Below are 19978 nucleotides of genomic sequence, written 5' to 3'. Positions count from 1 at the left end.
ACGCCGCAGATGATGTTGGTGGCCTCGGATCGGAAGGGTGGGAGGCGGACGCTCTGTGTTCTGCTGGAGAGGAAGGACGTGGTCCAGTCAAGGGCCTTCTCTTGGATTCCGGCTTCTAGGAGGCGTGTCTTTAGAGTGCGATGGCAGGCTGACAGGTCCAGGAGGATGAGGGCTGATGTTTCGCCGTTGTCTAGTTGGCGCCTGATGTCGTCTGTGGCGGCGATGAGGGCTGTCTCGGTGCTGTGGTTTCATCTGAACCCGGACTGGGACGGGTCCAAGATGTTGTCTTCCAGGTGGCGGGCCAGTTGCATGTTGACGATTTTCTTGATGACCTTCGCCGGGAACGGGAGCAGGGAGATGGGCCGGAAGTTCTTGAGGTCCTTGGGTCCGCCTTGGGCTTCTTGAGGAGGATGTTGATTTTGGCGTGTTTCCAGCTTTCCGGGAATGTCGCTGTTTCACAGGAGATGTTGATGACCTTCCGTAGTTGGGGTGCGATGGCAGCATCTGCTTTGTTGAATACGTGGTGTGGGCACGGGTCTGACGGAGATCCTGAGTGGATGGAGTTCATGACCCTGTGTGTCTCATCGTCGTTGACGCTGGACCAGGAGGTCAGACGGTTGGCGCTGGTGGTGTTCTCAGGGGAGGTGGGGTCTGGCATAGTCGGGGCGGTCATGGTCTTGAAGCTGTCATGGTTGTCAGCGATCTTGCGGTGGAAGAAGATGGCCAGTGAGTTGCACAGTTCTTGTGAGGCTGTTATGTCATTGGCGCTGGGGTTGGAGAGTTCCTTTACGATGCTGAAGAGCTCTTTGCTGTCGTGTGCGTTGTTATCCAGGCGGTCTTTGAAGGAGGATCTCTTGGCTAATCTGATGGGGTGGTGATGTCTGCGGGTGGCGTCCTTGTGGGCTGCGTGGTTGTACAGAGTGCGTTCGTGGAGCCATATCTTCTCCAGCTTCCGGCATGCATGTTTTGAAGTCTGCAGCTCGTCGGTGAACCAGGTGGCTCTCTTGCTGGCGTGGTTGTTGGAGGGTTTCTTGAGTGGGGCGAGGGTGTTGGCGCAGTCGTTGATCCACTGTCTGAGGTTGCGGGCTGCGATGTCTGGGTTGGTGGGGTCAGTGGGTGGGTTTTGGGCGAGGGTGGTGATCAGCTGTCGAGGTAGCTGTTGGGTGCGGTGGTGCGTGGTTGGTTTATTGAAGGTGAAGTGGATGCAGCGGTGGTTGGTCCAGTGGAGTTCAATGGTGTGGTCCAAGGTGACGTGGGTGCCTGTGGAGAAGACGGGGTCCAGCGTGTGGCCAGCGGCGTGGGTGGGTGCGGTGACAAGTTGTCTGAGGCTGAGGTTGGCGAGGTTGTCTATCAGGGTGGCGGAGTTGGCGTTGTTGTTGTTCTCGAGGTGGAAATTCTGGTCCCCGAGGAGGATGTAGTCCGTGGAGCTGAGTCCGTGGGTGCTGGCGAGGTCGGCGATGGAGTCGCTGAATTGAGCTCGGGGTCCGGGGGGTCTGTAGATGAGTGTTCCGCTGAGGGTGGTGTTAGGGTCGGTGTGGATCCGGAAGTGGAGGTGTTCACCGGTGTTGAGGGTGTCGTCTGCGTGGGTGTCAACCTTGAGGGTGGACTTGTGGACGATGGCTATTCCTCCTCCGATTCCGTTTGCGTGATCCCTGCCGGTGATCTTGTAGCCGTCCGGGATGGCTATGGCGATGTCGGCGCCGAGGAGTCGTTCCACCAGGTCTCGGTCAGGAAGGCACCGTCTGGGGCAGAGGTGTTGAGCAGATCCCAGAGCTCGGCAGCGCATTTGCATGCGGAGCAGGTGTTGAGGAGTATGCAGCGGAGGTGGTTGGGTCCAGTCCTTGGAGGTTTGGTGGCTCTGTCGCAGGTGAAGCTGCAGGTGTGGCAGGAGAAAGGTCCGTGAGTCCGTTTCGGGGTGGCTTGGAAGCAGGTGTGGTTTTGGCCGGCGTTGAGTGTGTAAAGGTGCTGGCGTTGTAGCGGAGTCTGGTGTTGTGGCGTTTGCGGGGTCCGGGGGTTCTGGCGCTGGGCGCGGTGCAGGTGCGGACTTATCAATACCTTGATGGACTTCCCTGCTTAGGGAAATTGAACATGGCAATGGCCCGCTACTGTAGGGGACTTGCCTGTTCTATGCCCTTCTGAACCTAGTTGGATCCCTCTGTCTAGGCTGTCAGGGGCCACTGAACTGGCCCATGGGGAACCCTTCTTCCCATCTGTGGACCCCATCTCTGCAGCACCTAACTTGAATCTGCTCACAGATGTATTACAGTCGGCAGATAGTACCACCTTGGCCCACAAAGTGATGTGGCCCATTTCACCTCTTGGGTCGGACTTCTGTCCACAACCCCAGGAAAATGGTGTCCACAAGGACAGTAACCAACAAAGGCCACTGACAGCTGTCAGTGTCAAGAGCCAGGCCACAGACCATTCAGTGGTCTCTGTCCTCTGTGGTTTCTCAGAGAGGGGGGCAGTAGCCCCAGGTGACTTGCACCCTTTTACCACTCTCCCTCTCATCAGTTATGGGGTGATATCCTGACACTGGTCCTTCAACCTGGGGTCTATACTCTTAGGCTGAATGTGGCTGGCAAGCCAGGACTTTCAGGGAAGAACAGCTACCCTCCCAGAGGGATACACTTTCTGCATGTGTTGTGCAAGAGTGCCTGGCACAGGTCTCGAGCCCACTGTCCCTGTGACAGTGCATGGAGCCGCTCAGGCCAGAAGTGGCCTCTCCAGTGTCAGTCTTAGGGTGCTCTGATTTCCGATCTGGCAACCCCTATCCCACTGGTCCTTCCACTGTGGACTGTTTCCACCTCTTGCCCCTACCTCTGGGCCTCTGTACCCTCCGCTGTGGAGTGGTAGCCCCAGAAGACAGAACTGGTAGGACGCTTGTGGCAGCATCCAACCCAGCTCACCTGTCACTGTGGAGCTCTCATCAGTGAATGGTCTCTCAGTACAGAAAAGGTTACCCTGCTTGTGCCCTCTTGTTATTGTTACCTGAAATCTTATAGCACACAGCTGCCTCAGCAAAGAGGCGTCCCAGCGCTGCCAGCGTCAAGAAGACCAGAAGGCAAAGGGACAGCACAGATAGGCACGGGAACATGCAAAAGAACGGTAAACAGCTAGTCAGAGGGGAAGAGAAATGTTTTAATGGCTTTCCTAAAGTCCAGCAGGCAGTCCAGGCTATGGATCTGGGAAGGCAGGGAGTTCCATAGCTTGGCTGCTAGGCAGCGGAAGGATCGACCCCCGGGCCGAAGACGCTTCACTCGGGGGACTCTAACCAGGTGCTGTCCCAGGGAGCGCAGCTGGCGAGTCGGGGCATAGAGAGCTAGCAGGTTAGCTAAGACGCCGGGCGAAACCTGCTTCAAGATCTTAAAAGACAAGCAAAGAGCCTTAAATTAGATCCGCTTGGCCATGGGCAGCCAATGTAGCCTCCGGATGGCACCAGTAGAGGGGCAATTACGCGAAAGCCCCAACAGGGCTCTGGCGGCAGCATTTTGGACACGCTGCAATTGCATGACCTCAGCCTGGTTAGCCCCCAGAAGGAGCGAACTAGCATAGTCTGGTCTAGATAGAATGGCTGATTGAACAATCAGCTGAATCGTAGGAGGGTCAAAGAACCTCAGCAAAGGCCTAAGTCCCCGAAGGAGGCCAAAACAGGTGCCAGCAACTTTTTTAGTATGGTCTTGAAAAGTGAGTGAAGAGTCCATCCATACCCCCAAGTTCTTAACCACCGACTTAGGGGTGGGGGTACTATTGAGAACAGTTTGCCACCATTGCTCACTCCAGAGACTCCTATCCTTCCCCACCAGCAATACCTCTGTTTTATTGGCATTCAACTGGAGGCAGTTTGTGGTCATCCACTCCGCAACGGCAGCCAGGCCGCTCCTAAACCTAGAAGCATCCTGCATGGAACCATCAGAGAGGGCCACCACCAACTGCGTATCGTCTGCATACGAGACCATGGTGAGGCCCATATTCCTGGCCACCATTGCAAGAGGTTGAACGTAAAGATTAAACAATACGGGGCTCAGCGCAGAGCCCTGAGGCACACCCTGACCAATGGAATGAGCCTGGGAAAGAAACAGAGGGGCCGACACTTGGAATGATATCTGTAAAAAACAATCTGAACCATTCCAGCGCTAGGCCCACAACACAGCTTCCTCCAGACTCTTTAGCAGAATCCCATGAGAAACCGTGTCAAATGCGGCACTCAGATCAAGCAAGATCAGTGCCGCCATATGACCGGAATTGTGAATGGTCCGCAGATGTTCTGTTACTGCCAGCAGAGCCGTCTCCATACTGTGACCGTAGCGGAAACCATTTTGAGAGGAATCCAGGATGTTATTAATATTCAGGAACCTCATTAAAATGTTATTAACATGAGCCTCCGCAATCTTAGGTCTCTGGGAACAGTCCATGCTCTGGAAATTGGGCACCCTGGGCTCTGCCCACACCACCTCTTCTCCTACCCTTAGAAGGGACATAGGACCCTTTCCCCCCTCACCAACTTTACTGGGACCTGTCTGGATTCCTACGTACCTCCCCTCTCACTCTGTTGAGGGGAACCTGACCCACCCTCCTTAGGATCACTCCTAAATGCCTTGTCAGACATTTTGCTACACACCCAGAGGCCTGCCTCCTTTGCAAGATCCCTGAGGTCAAAGAACTTACAATCAACCAATTGTTGGTGTAGCCCTGGGAAACAGTGAATAAATGTGGTCTCTGGCAGTCAAATTTTACAGCCCCTCAAAAGAGTTTACCATACTATCCTTCACCCAACCATCCAGTGCCTTGTAAAAGTACCGCACAAAATTCCTCCCAGGACTGGTGAGACAGTTTCTGACTGCCTCTGAATTTCAGCCTTCACTCTTTCGGAATGAATCCATGCTTCTTGACAAAAGTCTTGTTACATTCTGGCCAATCTAGTTGTATGGAATCTGGAATACCTCATATTACCAAATTCCATACACCGACAGTTGACCCAGGCTCCTGGTAATGTAAATAAGTTGTTTCTGTTGGAGCAAATAAAGTACTTTGGAAACTTCCATGCATGACCATACTTACTTTATTGAACAAAGGATGATAAACTGGTGAAGAGCGGAAATCTGAGGAGGAGCCTGAAGTCCTGCTATGCTGCAGATCACGGAAAGGTGCACTGATGAGGACCTGGAGGGCCGCAAAGTCTTCACGCACGTTGGGCTGTTGTTTTGCTGCTGTATGTGTTACATTCTCCTGTTTTAATGTTCACCACTGTTTCTTTAATTCTGGTGGAATGTTGGTTACTCCACTGTGTGTACATAGGAATGTAAAGTTCAGTTGGAGCTGGGCTTTTCTGCTAGTGACATCTTAGGGTCTGTACCTACTAATAAACTACAAATATACATCTGCTTTTTGTGCTTCCTACTTGCAAAAGTGGCGACGAGGGAGAAAACAACCCATCTTGACCCTTTGATGTCTTCATACCAATTTTAAGAATCGTTTTCATCAAAGAAAAAGAAACTCAGAAAAAATCAAGAAAAGAGTACAAAAAACAGAGAGAAATCTTCAAGGCGATTTGTACAAAGAACAGAGAGAATCTCCAAGGTGACTATTTGCTGGAAAAACAGTATCTCAAGCAGTGAGTTGTGACTATTTTCTTTCTCTGTGTTATTATTTTTATTTTTTTGAATTCCGCTGTTGTGGATGCTGAAGAGCGGCGCTTATTCAACGTACCGCTTTGTTTTCTTACGCTATCATTGCCGATTTGCCGTTTGGGGTTATCTTACATTTTAACAAGAACTCTGAACACGGTTTCTGAAGCGTTTATATTGCATCTTTTAAATTGCGCGGACAAGGAGCAGCGCGAGCAAACAATCACGAGCAGATCGCGAGCAGCGTTTATATTGCATCTTTTAAAATTGCGCGGACAAGGAGCAGCGTGAGCAAACGATCACGAGCAGATCGCGAGCAGAACAGAACATCACGGGCTCACTCACCTCGCATCGCTGCCATCACTCAACGTCAGGCAGAAAAGTATAAACAACGCGGAAATGATGCAACAACGCTACGTCGCGTAGCGGCCATTTTGTGTTCCTGGTTACCAAGCAACCTCAAACAACATTTTTCAACGTGTTAATTACCGTGTTGGGTTGCTTTTAACATAACAACGTCCAACTAAATGTAACCATTTAATCGACCCTTCGCATTTTTTTGTTTTGTTAATCTAACATAATTGTCATTTTATCTCCAGTTAACTCTAGTGGAAATTACAAGATTAATACAACACACCCACCTGCCATTTTCCTTCATTTCTTCGTTTACTGTGCTATGCATTCTGGGAAATTGGCAATGCACTCTGGGATGTATTTGTAAAAAAAAAAAAAAAGAAGATACTTTATTAACCTCAAGCAACAAACAGTATTTCAACACTTCCTCCTTGAATTCAACACAGACAACGGTGACTACCTTTTGTTTGTTAATTTTTTTGTTTTTAATTCAACACAGACAACGGTGACTACCTTTTGTTTGTTAATTTATTTTTTTCCTTTCTCCAAAATATTCATATTATCTTGTACCAATTATTGTTATAATTATTATGTATGCTTTATTATAATTTGTCATTACTAAGCATGGAAACTAACAATATTCTTGCTCCACCTAAATTTTTGCAAGATCCTGGTGTACCTCCTATGAATTGGGAGGATTGGCGCGAATCTTTTGAAACTTATCTAGAGGCCATTGGAGGAGAAGTATTTCTTTCCTCACGAAAATTAGCCTTACTCAAACACAGTCTTGGTGTTGAAGGTAGGAAAGTACTGAAAACGTTACCAAGTGTATCTAGTGTTAGCTCAAAAGTATGTGTGGGCGGAGATGAAGATCTCAGTGAAGAAGAGGTTGTATTTGATTGTTCAAAGCTTGAACCGGTTTTATCTGATGAATATCTTGACGCACTTAATGCGCTAGAAGAAAATTTTGGTAAGAAAACCAGTATTGTTGTAGAAAGACATAAATTCTTTTCAAGAGCACAAGCAGTTGGTGAAACAGTAGAACAGTATATTACTGCCTTAAGAAGGTTAGCAGTTACTTGTAAATTTAAAGAATTACATGAAGAAATCATAAGAGATCAGTTCATTAATAGAACCAACAACGTTAAAATTCAGGAGAAATTACTTGACTTGAAGGATCCATCTCTTAATAAAACTATTTCTGTTGCTAGGAGAGTTGAAAACAATTCACGTTATGTTAAAGAGTTAAATAATACACATTGTACAGATCGTAAATTGACTGATAACAAAGAGTCTGGTGATGTATGTACTGTATCCAGTAAACCAAAAACTTTTGATAATAGATATAGTGTTAAGCGTGATATTAGAGTTAAACCTCGCAATTTTTCTGGTATCAACAAAAGCACTGTGTCATACAACAAATCGTCTTCTAGTAAGACTGTGATTCCAAATAATAAGCAGTTTTGTTTCAGATGTGGAAATACCAAGCATACCACTGAAAATTCTTGGTGTCCTGCGTCTAATGTCACTTGCTTCAAGTGTAACAAATCTGGTCATTTTGCAAAAATGTGCAGATCAGGGAATCCTAATGCTTGGAAAAGTTCTGTCAATTTTATTGACGAATCTGTTTACTCCAATAGCGATAGTGACATTGAAGTTATGACTATTTGGAATGATGATGAAGTTAATCAAATCTCTGAGGAAATTCAACCTCCTAAATGTGAGGTCACTATCAATAACCACAAGTTATTTCTCTGGGCTGATTCTTGCTCATTATATACCCTTATTGATAAGACCATGTGGGAAACTTGTGGTAAACCCATTTTAGTTCGTTCACAAAGATCTCCTGTGGGTTATTTATGCATTAAATTACCTGTGATCGGGTGTTTTACATCTGAAATCCTTTTTAAAGATAGGAGTACCCTTGGAACCGCCTATGTTGTGGAAAAAGGGAGAGCATTATTAGGGTGGAAGGAACTATGGAACTTAGGGATGACTCTTGATCCAAATCATCCAGATCAAGTTTTATTATCTCCTAATTGGCATAAAAAAACTTCTGAGGAAGTTTTAATAACTCAGGACGACAATGCAGTGTTAGAATGGCATAGAAAATTTCCTGATTTGTTTAATCCTAAATTAGGATGTCTCAAAAAATTTGAACATAGGATAATTCTTAAACCTGATTGTATACCTATTGTCCATAAAGTACGTAATGTGCCATTAGTGTTAAGATCTCAACTCAAATTAGAACTAGATCGCCTTTGTCATCAAAACATTATTGAACCAATTGAAGCATCTGATTGGCTTAGTCCAGTGGTTTTGGCACGAAAACCTAACGGAAAATTGCGCATGTGTGTCGATTTAAGAGATTTGAACAAAAATATTTGGGTGGATCGCTATCCTTTACCCAAAATTAATGAAATGGTTGCTTCCGTTAAAGATGCAAAATTTTTCTCGTCAATTGATTTATCTAATGCCTACCATCAGATAAAATTACATCCCGAATCTCGCCATCTGACATCCTTTATCACTCCTGAAGGTGCATTTCAGTTCTTGAGAATGCCTTTTGGTTTATCTTCTGCTTCAGCCGTTTTTCAAAGAGTCATGTGCAAGGTTCTTGAAGGTATACCTAACATGTTAGTATTTCAAGATGACCTACTTGTATGGGGCGCAGATAAAAGTGACCATGACATGATTCTGCATGATGTATTAGGTAAACTTCTAAAGGCTGGGTTGACTGTAGCTGCTGAGAAATGCAAATTTGCCACCAATGAAATAGAATATCTTGGGCACACTTTATCTGCCGATGGTGTTAAACCTAAAAAAATGTATTAGATGCCATCAAGAATGCTCCGGCACCATCTGATAAAGACCAACTTCGTTCTTTTTTAGGTCTTGCCGAGCATTATTCAAAATTTGTGCCAAACTTTGCCTCTAAAGTCTTTTGTTTAAGATTGTTAATGAAAAAGGGTGCGAAATTTTTATGGACCACTGAGTGTCAGTCTGTGTTTGATGATGTAAAAAAAGAGATTGCAAATGCTGTTGCACTTAAACCTTATGATCCCAACAAGAAATCGATCATCGTGGTAGATGCTAGTGCATATGGACTTGGAGCTGTTTTAATGCAAGGGAAAGACAAATTCGAGTGGGTGGTAGCTTTTGCTTCACGTACGTTGAAGGGTGCTGAGCCTTCTTATTCTGTTATCGAGAAAGAAGCTTTGGCTTGTTTTTGGGGTGTGAATTATTTCAGGAACTATGTCTGGGGCACTAATTTTGAGTTGAGAACAGATCATAAACCCCTTGTCGATATTTTTTCTACTAAGGGTGCAGGGAAAGCCACGCCTAGAATTGCTAAATGGATTTACAAATTACAAGAATATGACTTTTCAATGGAATATGTACCTGGTATTAAAAATGTCAATGCTGATTGTTTATCTCGACTTCCTGTTGGAAATGAAGATGATGTGGTAGAACAAGATGAGAACTGGTCAATTGCTACTGTAGATGAAGCTTGTAATGGTGCTATTAGTTTGGAAGTATGGAAACAAGCTGTTCAGGATGATGTAACATTGAAGGAAGTAATTGCACGCTTAACAGCACCATGCAATAACTTCTCTTGGAGCAATTCTGACTTGTCTGAATATAAAACAGTATGGGCTGAACTTTCTTACGATCTTGATATTGGTGTAGTTAGGAGAGCTTGTAGTACCGTTTTCCTTACGCAATAAATTACTGGATCTTATGCATGAAGGACATTCAGGCATGTCAGGCATGAAAAGAAGATGTAGGTGTGATTTCTGGTGGCCAGGTATGGACAAGGATGTCGAAAGGTGTGTAAGGAATTGTGCCGCTTGTACGTGTAGTGATAAATCTCATGTTTCTCAAGAAACTATGATTACTTCTGTCCCATTTCCTGACAGACCATGGCAGAAATTAGCCATGGATATCTGTGGTCCGTTCAGCATTGGTAGTATTACAGGGAAGTTTGCCATTGTGTTAATGGATTATTATAGCAAATGGCCAGAGGTTGCATTTGTCAAGGAAGTTAAAGCTTCCATTATTGTTAACTTTTGTGAAGAGGTTTTCCATAGGGAAGGTTTTCCTGAGAGCATCACAACTGATAATGGCCCACAGTTCATTGCTTCAGAGTTTCAAAGTTACTTGCATTTATGTGGTATAAAACATATTACTACTGCTGTTTATTGCCCTAGGGAGAACGGCATGGTAGAAAGGTTCAACCGTGTTTTAAAGGATTGCATACAATTAGCTGTGACAAGTGGTAACGATTGCAAGATTGCTGTCAAAAATATGGTTTGGAGTTATAGGAATACTCCACATTCTGCTACCATGGTGTCTCCATTCCATCTTTTAAAGGGGCGTTCTGCTGGTAATAAGGTGACTCCTGCATGGATGCTTAAGATTTCTGCTGGTCGAGATTATAAAGAAAACCTCAAAAGTAGAATGAATACTTACCAGAAGAAGTATGTGGACAGGCATAATGTCAAAATTGTGAAATGTGTAAGTAGTTTTCATGTTGGTGATTTGGTAAGATCTTCTCGCTTTGGGTTATCAAAGGATGGTTCTTCCAGATGGTCTCGTCCCAAGAAGGTGTTAAAAGTATTGGGTAATTGTGTACTGCTGGATGACGGGCAAAAATGGAATTTATGTAATGTTGTTATGTGCAATGGTTTGGAACGTGATCTTTGGTTGGAAAAGTTGCCTAACAGTTCTCTGAAGGAGTCTGGTTCAAATTCTGCTTCAAATTCTGTTCATTCTCCCCTTGTTCAATCCATGTCATCTGAACTTTCAAAGGAGGATGTTTCTAAGCCTAGAAGATTGTCAGGACGAATTATTGTGAAACCTGTCAAGCTTAAAGATTACATGCTGTAACTCTGTTTGTATATAGAATGATCTCATGCTTCATTATATTGTACATAGTTTTTTTTATTTGTTTTTTTTTTATTTAAGAAAAAAGATGTGTTACATTCTCCTGTTTTAATGTTCACCACTGTTCCTTTAATTCTGGTGGAATGTTGGTTACTCCACTGTGTGTACATAGGAATGTAAAGTTCAGTTGGAGCTGGGCTTTTCTGCTAGTGACATCTTAGGGTCTGTACCTACTAATAAACTACAAATATACATCTGCTTTTTGTGCTTCCTACTTGCAAAAGTATGCGATGAGGATTTTGTTACCAGTATTTCACAATGCTTTGTGAAATATATTTATGTACTATGATTTTCACACACTGCACAGGATGAATCGTCAGTAAGCTCTGATAGTAAAAGCTGGAGCGCGCCGACACAGTCTGGCGCTGGAAACGTCCATTATGTTGCTGCGGGCTTTCTGACAATAGTATCTAGAATGTGTTGCTTGAGAGGTGGTCCCTGGGTGTGTGGCCAATATTTATCTGTGCAAATCAGTGCACAGCAGGATTTTGGTGATCCTCACACCAGGATGTATTTATTCACAATTGTTTTTGGTGATTCACACATTTTTATGAAGATTTGTGAACGCTGGAAATAGTGAACTTTGGAAACGCCTAGGGGCACATTTCTCAAAGGAAATAAGGTTTTTGTATTTTCTGGGCTGTGCTATCAAACTGTCATATATTGGTGTATATTTCAAAAACATTGCTGATTCGTACACCTCAGCAAATATTTGATTTGGTGTCCGTCTCAATACGGATGGAATGAATGCACCCATACCACTTCTACCTACACATGAGGAGCCTGTCTTGGAATGGAAACAATGGAAAGAAGGTTTAAGAGCCTATATTGAAGCAATTGGCGGTGATGATTATATGGACAAGCATAAACTGGCGTAGAACAGCAAGTGGATATGGAAATAACATCAAACAGCAAATCAAATTGCAAGGAAAGAAGTTAGTTGGAATACGCATTAGAAAAAAAACTGTTTTGAGCAAGGATTATTTAATGAGTTAACTGTGATTAAGGATCTATAATATATTGTTAGAAGTTAAACTAATACTGGTGATTAATTGAGACATATAATTTTGGTAAGGAATATGTAAACAATTAAAAAATTTACATAGGAAATGTTATTTATTTAAGTATATGTTAAATCCCACCATGGATCGGGGTGAGGTTTGCATGATTCTTAAACTGAGGGGATAGCTGCGATTCCGTGGCCTACCGACCTATCACTCTGATCAATACGGATGTAAAAATCCTTACCAGGCTCTTGGCCACCCGGCTGGCGCCACACATGACGCACTTGGTCCATCAGGACCAGTGTGGGTTTATCCCTGGCCGTAACACCGCCATGAATCTCTGGCGCCTGAACCATGTCCTTCATGAAGTGCGTGGTGGAGAGGATCCCCAGGTCCTGGTGTCGATCGATCGATCTAGCCAAGGCTTTAGACACTGGCAGCTGGGGGTACCTCCTAGAGGTGCTCCGGCTGGCAGGGGTGGGGCCCGTCTTTTGCGATTGGATCCGGATCCTGTACGGGGCGCCGAGAGCCAGGGTTAGGCTTGGGTCGGCCCGATCAGAGGACTGGCCTTTGGGTAGGGGCACTCTGCAGGGGTGTCCCCTATCGCCGCTCCTTTTCGCCCTGGCGATCAAGCCTTTGGCGGTCTCTGTTCGTACGGAGATGGAGCAGTGGGGAATAAAGGTGGGGAATACTGTGCATCTGATTTCCCTGTATGCCGACGACGCATTGTTCTACCTGATGTCCCCAAGAGAATCGCTGCCTATTCTACTGCAACTTTTGGACCGTTTTGGTGCAGCCTCGGGACTGCGCCTTAACCCTGGAAAGTCCTTGATCGTTCCCTTGGCGGGATGTGGTGAGGACCCGCGACGGAGTCTCCCGCACCTGGGGCTGTGCTGAGAATTGGAGGCCTTCCGATACCCGGGAATCCAGGTGGCTGCGTCTGATGCACAATCTCTGGCCCGTAACGCTGAGTGAGTGCTCCGCACCCTGCACCAGTCTGTGTGCTTTTGGAACACATCCCACTTTCCCTAATGGGAAGGCTAGCTGTTGCCAAAATGGTGATGTTGCCAAGGATATTATACATCCTGCAAAATACTTTGTGCCCGCTCCCCCATGTATATTTCGCACGCTCAACACGCTGCTCACTTCCTTACTCTGGGCAGGCAAGCGCAGCAGAGTCGCCCTGCACACCGTTGTCCGGAGCAGGGAGGAGGGGGGCCTGGAGGCCTCGAGATTTGATCTATATTATTATGCGGCACAGCTCCTGCCGGCTGCGCGCTGGTTTGCAGACATGGATAACTGGGAATTGAGACTCCTAGCTGGCAGGGCAGACGAGAGGGCGCTACAGGTGGCCCTGATGCGGGGTAGAGGGGCAGATGAAACTCTCCTATATGTCATCCGACATACTGCGGGGTTTGGCAGCGGTTTGTTGATAAGGTTTTGCGGCGGGCCCCCTTTCATAGAGAGTTACCAGTGTGGATATTGGCACCCGTGACATTGATGGAGGAGCACATGTCTTTCCGGGACTGGCGAGAGTGCGGCTGCGGGACCTTGGAGGATCTCTATCTGGACGATTCCTTTGTGACCATTGAGCGAGCGACGGAGGCCTTCGGACTGAATGAGGGGCAGTATCTACACTATAGAGGACTCCTGGAGATGGCGAGGGCGACTTGGCCGCAGTACCCGAAGGCGCCTCCACTGTCCCACACCCTGAACATCCTTCTATCCTGTGGTAGGGGACGACGGCTGATCACATTGTTGCACTCGGCCATGAGAAGAGACTCCGCTCCACCGGTCTCGCCGTCCTGGGCGGCATGGGAGGCGGATCTGGGGGTTACTCTGGAGGCAGGGCAACGCACACGCATAGGAACCCTAACTCGTAAGGTGTCGTGCAATGCGCGATTCAAACTGATCCATTTCAATTTTGTACATCGCACTTACATGACTCCGGTCTCCCTGCGCCGTATCACTGCGGATAGACCAGACAACTGCCCTAGGTGTGGCGCCGAAAAGGCCGGATTTCTGCACCTGGCCTGGGAGTGCCTGCTGGTCGGGGACTTCTGGAAGGCGGCGGTGGAACACATTAGGAAGGTCACGGGCCTCCGGATCGCGTTGACCCCGCTTCATTGTTTGTTGGCCCTGGTCCTCAAGCCTAAAAAGAGGAACTTATCCTATAAGATGTTGCAGGTGCTCCTGGTGTTAGCGAGGCGACGGGTGGCTATCACCTGGATGGGACAAAGGGCTCCTGTGATGTCAATGTGGCTGAGGGATGTCAGGGAGTGGTCCTTAGCTGAAGAAACACACATGCAGCGCACGCGCGGGGGTGAGAGGCTACAGGTGGACTTGCTTGCTTGGAGAATGATGTGCGCTGTGGGGTCGCCCTGCGGTGACTCGGATGCCACCAGTGCTCAACTGTTCACCGCTGGGGAGTCGGGATCTGAGGGAGAGGATGCTGGGAGCGGGGACGAGGGGATTATGTTGGAGTAGTGCCCTGACAGCAACGCGCATGTGTTCCATACTGTATTTGTATTTGTGAATTGCTTTGCATTCCAGAGATTTGCTTACCACTGTGCTATCTGTACCTGCATGGCCCATGATGGGGTGAACGAACTGTGTACACGTGTTTTTCTAGTGATGCCAATTGCGGGGGGGACGGGGACTGTTGTGTTGTTACATGCCAAAAATAAAGTTTTTAAAAAAAAGTATATTTTAAATATTATTATTATTATTTTGTTCAATTGACGAAGGGAAATGTGTTACATTATGGCCAATCCAGTTGTATAGAATCTAGAATACCTCATATTACCAGATTCCATACAACAACAGTTGACCCAGGCTCCTTGTAATGTAAATACATAGAGTCTGTTGGAGCGAATAAACTACTTTGGAAACTTCCATGCACGACCGTACTTACTTTATTGAAGAAAGGATTATACAAGCCTCTTTCACGGTGAGATACCTCAGCCTGTCTCCTTTCTCTCGGGCCAGTAGGGCATCCCTCCCATCACCTGGAATATGACTCCATATGCCTGCTCCCCAATCCTCCTCAGGCTTCTTGTGCACCTCTAGAGCTACCTCAAATGCCTGAAACCATCTATCTATTTCACCCGCCTCCTTGAAGTCAGACACCAATCTCTAGGCACTTGTAATTTTTCTTCAACACTGGACACAGTAGTTTTGCTGCCACCATTTCTGCTAGACTCTACCAGCTGTTTAGCCTTCAAGGCCAGCTCCTGGAGACTCACTTCATGAGCCAGCAAGATCTTTTTCTCTGCGAAGGCCCTCTCAGCCTCAGCTTTTCTCTCCTCTGCGGCTAGCTGCAGCCTCATGCCCCTCTGAGCCAGTCTGTCCAAGAGTCAGAGTTTGGGAGGAGACACTGCTTCCTACATAGTATTCAACAGGGGACTCGCCCTCTGTGGGACCGCTCTTTCTTCTGGAGCCTTTGCCCAGTAATTTATCTGCTCCTCTTCCTCCTTCACAGGGCCACTGCCCTCCTGTGACCTTGCTGCTGATGTCAGGTATAACCAGGTTTCTGCATCCTCTAGAGTAGTGAAGTAGTTCTCTTCACACTTCCTGTGTTGCAGCTTGTATTCTGTGGACCTCCTTCCAGGCTTTAAGGGCAAACAGATACTCAGGATTTTGCAGTCCTCTTTCTCGCTGCACAACTTTCTCAGCTCAGTCATGCAGTTGCGCTCAATGGTGTTGATATCCAATTCCATATGTGACAGGCACCCTGATAGGAGGTGAACCCAGGGTTCACCTCCTCTGTTGTTGCATGCAGCCTCCTGAATTCCCCATAGGCTCTCAGGGCCTTGGCCAGTAAACCTTGGAAGCTTTCCTGCCCACATTCAGCCCTCTTTTAACATCAACATGTTAAAAGATAATAAGCATACTTGTTAACAGTTACAGTATATTATATACATGACCATTTCATTAGCACATATGGAGGAATACATACTTGTGGGAATGTGATTCAAAATGTACGTTATAGGGTAAAAAATATACCTTTTTGTTTAAGAATTATCTACTTTCTGTTTTTAATTTCTTATTAGCCAAGCATGAAGCAGATATCTAGACACTGGATAAAACTAGATAAAAAGTTGTATCAGCTTGGAGGATCCTATATGCTTGCTTATACCTTCTAAAACCCAGCTTCCTACAAATTGGTTTCAACCATTTTGCACGCAGTTCTTTGTACAGTGGGTAAAAAAATAACAAGTGCGGAATGTCCTCGTTATTGTAGCCACAAAGGCTACACTCCTTGGCAGAGTTACTCAGGGAGGTTAACCATTTAGAGATAAAACAATTAAGAGGCAAGTTTCCGTGCCGAAACTGGATGTACAATTGTTTTGCTAACTTAGGTTCGATATCATCATAGAAGGGTTCGTACTTATAATTATCTTTTATCATTAAAAACTGGGTTATTAAAGTGCCATGTGCCCACATTAAAAGAAGATCGTACTTGTGGGTATAATATTGTTTTTTTAGTTCCTTAGCAAAAATGAGAGTACAGCTGCCCACTGAGTCACTCCACAGATTATCCAGACATATCCCCTTTAAAGAATCTTTTACAAATCTAATCCACAGCAAGGCAGTTACCTTTGGATTTTCAAGGTTTTCCACCAGCCAATTTTGATAGGGGAATAGCTCGGGGTGACGCAAATGCGTCCTGAAAAATTTAGGGGACGGAGTTCGATCTTATCAATGACTCGTCTAAGCACCAGATCAAGCCTCAAAGGTACTAAAGGGGTACTGACCGGTAGACATAGAATTTTCTAAAAAAATCTGTTTTCTACCATTTCCAACAGTGAGCTATTCTTATTGCCCCAGAACTCCGGACCAAATAGTGCTACCGCCAGTGCTTAATGCAAGTATAATTGAGCTACCAGGCCTACGAATTTACCAAAAAGCTTTTTTATACAGCTTCAGCAAGCCCCCACATTGCTGCTCTAATTTTAATCGTCTTAATGTGACGCGTGTTGACAATCTAGATTCTCATCTAGAGTAATCCCCAAATACTCAAAGTGGCAGACCTGTTCTAGGGGGACTCCATCTAGGGTTGGCACGTGAGGACGAACAGGGATTGAAAATCAGGTTTCAGAATTGATCATAGAAAAATATTATTAGTGTAGATCACGGGTACTCATAGTACGGCCCGCGGCCCGCCAGCGGCCCGGCAAGCCTTCCTTGGCAGCCCGCGGACCTTGCTGACATTGTACCTATGTGTTTTATTATTTTTTTTTAAATTGTGTCCGCAAACACCGTCGGTTGCAGCAGCGCGACTCTGAGACACTCTGCTCTGTTGGGGCGGGCGAATCCAGTGATAGTCAGAGTGGAGCTGCAGCGGCGCTAAGAAGAGATGAAATAGAAACAAAGCCTCATTAACAAGTAAATGGTCTTTTAAAGACTTATGAAGTACTCAGGTGCGGCCGGGAAGCTGTCTCATTCTGGGCTGACACACACGCCAGGTGAGGTGACAGAGGAAGAGGAAGGGAGACAGAGAGGGAGGGAGAGAGAAAGAGGGAGACAGTGGGGGAAAGGGAGACACAGAGAGAGGGAGACAGAGAGAGACAGAGGGAGACAGAGAGAGGGAGGGAGACAGGGTGATAGGCAGAGGGAGACAGACAGCGGGAGACAGACAGAGGGAGACAGACAGACAGAGGGAGACAGACAGACAGAGGGAGGGAGAGGGAGGGAAACACAAGGATACAGAGAGAGAGGTAGACAGAGAGAGAGGGAGACGGAGGGTGGGAGACAGAGAGGGAGACAGAGAGGGAGGGAGTCAGACGGAGACAGACAGAGGGAGATGGTGGGAGGGAGACAGAGGGAGGGAGACATAAGGGGAGGGAGACAGAGGGAGAGGGAGACAGAGAGAGGGAGACAGAGGGTGACAGACAGAGGTTGACAGACAGAGGGAGACAGACAGAGGGAGACAGAAGGAAAGGGAGGGAGACAGTCAGAGTGAGAGAGACAGAGGGAGAGAAGGAGGGAGTGAGAGGGAGGGAGACAGAGAGAGAGAGAGATGTGTGTATGGCGGGTCTGGTGGCTCAGTGAACGAAGGCGTCCACTCAGGGACCCGTGTTTAACCTCATGGTCAGTTTTCTTTCTTGCTCTAGCCCCGCTCCCTCCCCCACTGACCCTGCCCCCACCAGTGTGGCTCTCGGCCACAAACCACACTGTAAATTTGGCCCAGAGAGAAAGTTTGTGAGTACCCATGGTGTAGATCATATTATAATAATCATACAGAGCGTTCCAGTAAGAAAAGAATCCCTATTCTTAGAATTGGGCACAAATGATGCCAGTCAGAACCCATGAAGAGTTAAAAAAATAAAAGAGTGAGATTAGCATGAAGCTAATACATCAATAATTAATAATTGTAGAGTTTCCCATAAAGATAAAACAAAGCATAGAGCAAATACGCCTTGGTAAAGCCAATTAGTCAAAGCATAAAGCTTGAGTTTTATTAGAAAGTCAAATGGAACACAGCCCATCTCTCAGTTGGACTGCCTCCCCCCTCTTCCTACGTACTAAATCCTTCCTGTCATCTGCTTCCCTGCTCACAAATCTCTCCAGCTCCTTCTGTTTTGTCTGCTCTGCATCAAAGTCTGCCCTCTCCTTCTCTGCATCTGCTCTATGCTCTTGCCTCTCTGCTCCCCTCTGTCTAGATCTGTTCTGTGAATCACCTCTGCTCTGCTATCTTCAGTTCCTACATCTAAGTCTGAAAATCTGTTCTTATCTAAGGCAGTCTTTTCTCCTCTCGTTCCGAACCTGTTCTGTTCTGAAACTGCTAAACTAGGAAAGTGTTTATAAATCTGTAAATGTTGCAAAACATGTTGTCTGTTCTTGTCATCTCCAATTGAAAACCAGCATTGTCCGGAACGCACTTCTTTCCCCTTCCTCCTGTCCACACGCAATTCATCAGGCGCTGGCTATCGCTTTGTCCTCACAAAACATTTGAAATGTATTTAAAATGCTCTCATTTCCTAACCTGATAGAGAAATGTTATTCTAGCTAAACACATTTCATTTGGTGAAAGTGAAAATTATTATTTGAACAGGGACTTTAGAACATATTGTGGCAATGCATTTTGAAATGCGTGTGCGTTATATTGATACAGTAAATAAATGGGACTTTAAGTCAGTTCATGATTAGAGCTCTTGTTTAAAATTACATTCAGCCAGCAATTAACACAATATCAGTAAGGCTTCTGAGGTCATTGTGAGTGTCTCTATTTCACAGCATATTCTGTTGTTATCTACAAGGTCAAATGAAGCTTCTTCCGAGCAAGCTGAAAGCCATTAATATTATTTACCAGTCTCTGCTCTTGTGCAATTTTTTTAAATGTTGAGGTTACCACTGCACACGTTTAATAATTATTGTAAGTAACGAAAATGCATTCTGTAATTAAAACAAAATCAAAACTAGTCACATTAAAAATGAATTATATTTTTAAGTGTTTTAACATTTTTAAAGAGCATGATTTATTACAGGGGAAAGTGTCTGATTAAAAGCCTTGTGTTTTCATTTTGTGCACCAAATGTCTGTGTGTAGCTTGCAGGCTTATCCCCAAGGCAATGTGTAAAGTATTTTCACCAACACCCGCAGTAACACAGTGAAACACCACAAATGGACGCTACACAGGGTGTTTATAAAAAATATAAATCTCTTTATCTTGATTAGGCAGATTCAAAACGACAGAAAACCAACATAAATAAGGATTCTTTTCTTCAGCAAAGTTTCTTTGGAATGTAAGTAGCAAAAACATACTTGTAACAATAGCAGTGTTTGTTGAGTATGTATGACTCTTGCTCCTAGCCTAGGGAAAGTCACTTTAAAAATGGTGCCCGTATCGATAACGCTCCCGCTGTACTTGTCGCACAGGATGCGCTGGCCTTCTTCGCTCGGTGTCACTCTTGGAAATCACCCCCTTTCAATGCGCGAGCGCGTGCCAGTCAACACACTGTTTAACAACCCCTGATGCGGCCCACTGGCAGCGCCTTTAAACACAGCTTCCCCGGCCGCAAGCTCCGGTCATGATCTGGGTCG

This window comes from Lissotriton vulgaris, chromosome 3_1 (genome assembly GCF_964263255.1).
Source record: "Lissotriton vulgaris chromosome 3_1, aLisVul1.2, whole genome shotgun sequence".
In the NCBI taxonomy this organism is placed as follows: domain Eukaryota; kingdom Metazoa; phylum Chordata; class Amphibia; order Caudata; family Salamandridae; genus Lissotriton; species Lissotriton vulgaris.
Note: the sequence above shows the minus strand (reverse complement) of the source record.